The 2,660-nt window shown below is 44.6% G+C and overlaps 1 long non-coding RNA gene across 1 annotated transcript; it reads right to left on the bottom strand.

Annotated features, from left to right (window-relative positions):
* Nucleotides 1-651: 651 nt before the first annotated feature.
* LOC127349057 (uncharacterized) lies at nt 652-1,547 on the bottom strand. The gene is made up of 2 exons (XR_007880101.1): nt 1,311-1,547; nt 652-1,090 (listed from the first exon to the last, which is right to left on the bottom strand). It is a non-coding gene; the product is annotated as an uncharacterized lncRNA (long non-coding RNA).
* Between the last annotated feature and the right edge of the window lie 1,113 nt (nt 1,548-2,660).

Here is a 2,660-nt window from a genome sequence, read left to right as displayed (position 1 = left end):
TTCAGCAAACCCCGGGTACCATCTTCGGCAGGCCCATTCACTACTATATATCCCCTTTTAGCCGAGGGTCAAATTACCGTCGAATATTTTAGTTCACCCTCGGATACACTTATATCCGATGGTTCACCGTCGGCAATCTCCCGTCGGCTATGCTCGGTCGGCCATTACAGTAATAACCGACAATACGGTCAGCTAATATCTTTTCCCACGGTAATAAATCGACAGTGAGCCATCGAGCATGATATGGTACCGGTCATCACATAGTAACTCGAGGATGCTATAGCCAACAGTTCCCCGTAGAATATATATTATCCGAGAGTTATTGTATCCCGTCGGTTTTCGTAATAGTGCACGGTACATTTAACCCGTCGGAGTTGATTATGACCATGGGGGTCGCTTCATATATATATATTTGAAAGGCTGGTCAATGACCTCTCTTCCAAGATTTCTAGCGATCTAAAACAGGAAAAACAAATTGGCGGTTGACTTTGTTTTTCTGATTCACTCTTCCTTTATTTCAGCTCTTGTTGGTATATTTCAGCTATATCGCCAAGATTTGTGGATCCAGCTTTGTTGTATCTCCAATTGTTCTAGCCGGTGTCGCCCAGGATTTTTATACATCCAAGAAAAAAAAAATTGATGACAGCTAAATATATTCAGCATTGCAGAGATTTCATGGATTGCAATCAAGAATTACAGAAAAATGTGATCCCAATTACAGTCCAGCGTGTCCAAATCCCGAAGCAGCGACGGCGCGAGCCCGTGGCGTAGTGATACGTGGTATTGGTGGTTAATGACGCCTCAGCTCCTGCCGGCGGAGACCTAACCTCCAGATCTGGCTGCCTCCATTGCGCGGGCTGCTATGCTCGCTGACATAGTTGTCAGTTGTCACCGCATCCTACATACGGAGAAACGGAAAGAGACATGCTCAGAGAAACCAATACAAAGACACGAAGAGAATCCGGCAGGAGAACTACAAAATAAATCTGCTTTTGTTGGTTATCGAGAATCCAAGATTGCCTGAACTTGATCTTGTCGTCGTGGCCGCTGCACGCCACGGCTATTGGCTCCAACTGGTGCGAACGGAAATCTGCTCCAATTTAGAAGATCAGACAACAATTGATTAGTACTACTAGTTAGAAAGGATGAATCTGAGCTATGTACGTAGATACAGATGAGAGGCCAATTGATTAGCAGCTGAAAAAGATGACCATGTGCCAGACCCAATACCCAACCGCCATGGATCTGATCTTGCAGCACCATGAAAAGTACATAATTAGAGGAGACAAACAACGGACGGAGAATTATACCAGCTCCGCCGACCTTGAGCATGGACGCCGGTGCTGCGATACGTGTTGGAGGAATAGTGCCCTCTTCCTGCGTCGTTGAGACCGACGGCTGCTCGAATCCTGCCCCTGGGCTTGGGCAACTTGTGTGTGCAGGTTGGTCGAGGGCGAGGTCATCTCTGAGGTCGTAGGAGGAAGGCAGGGATCGTGATTAGTGGAGCGAAAAATTGGGGGCACGAACGAGATAAGGATGCGGTTTAAATTGGGGGCACACCGGCACACAGACGAGATAATTAAGCACGCGGTTTAGTTTTCGTCGACGCGCGCAAATCTCCCGCGTGGTGCGAATTATACAAACTTTGAACATATGAGCATGGACGCGCTGCGTGCGCCGCCAAAAAATTTACTGTACTATAATATAAATTGAGTAGCATACTGAATAAATACGTTTTGAGATTATATTACCTACATACCAGTTTATTAGGATATTTTGCACTTCAAGAAAAAACATACAGGAATAGAGGAATATATTAGCGGGTTTGTAAAAATTAGAGAAATATATTGGTGGGTTGGTGAAAATATTTACTGGATATAAATGTAATGTAAACTATATGCAAAAAACACCTTCAAATGCAAGGAAAATGCATATTTAAGTACACATTTATATGTGTAACTCGATCCTATCAAAAAATACATATGCAAAATTGTAGTGCTTGCTCCGGATAATCCAAACCTTTTCATGCATTTCATTTGCTTTCACTTTTTACTAAATTCTAAATATGATCTAAGAAATATGAAAAATGGTGTTCGAAATATATACGAAATTCTAATGCTTGCCCCGTCGAACACCACCATTCTACCGCCATGACCGCGATCGTGTACCGGCGGAACCCCAGTCGGAACCACCGTAACCCATGAGCTCGTCCACCAGCATCCTGTGAACTCCTCACAACCACATGATTTCCTTGGTGTGCATGCAATGCAAGCCTCCGCTTCCCACCACGATGCATTCTCCCTCTCCTTTGTATACTTCTCCTTGCATGCCTTTGTGTTCTTGGCCACTCTCCGGAGCCATGAGCCGTCAGTCTTCACCACTACTTCCACGACTGTCGTCCATAGAAACATATCTCTGAGGGTTAACGTCGCCGTTGGTTATTACTATTTCCCGTCAAATATCTCTAGTTATGACCGACGGTACATTCAAATTGCCGTGCATTGTGAAGAATAGCCGAGAGTTACCATATGACCGTCGGCTATAAAAGCCAATCCCCGACCGTGAAAGCAAAACCGTAGGATATTCTGACAAACATAGGATAACCGACAGTTCGGTATAGCCCCTCATGTAATTGAATATACCGTCGGTTGTTGGAGTTA

This window comes from Lolium perenne, chromosome 4, assembly GCF_019359855.2.
Source record: "Lolium perenne isolate Kyuss_39 chromosome 4, Kyuss_2.0, whole genome shotgun sequence".
NCBI classification, from domain to species: domain Eukaryota; kingdom Viridiplantae; phylum Streptophyta; class Magnoliopsida; order Poales; family Poaceae; genus Lolium; species Lolium perenne.
This window is presented reverse-complemented; position numbering and strand designations above follow the sequence as displayed.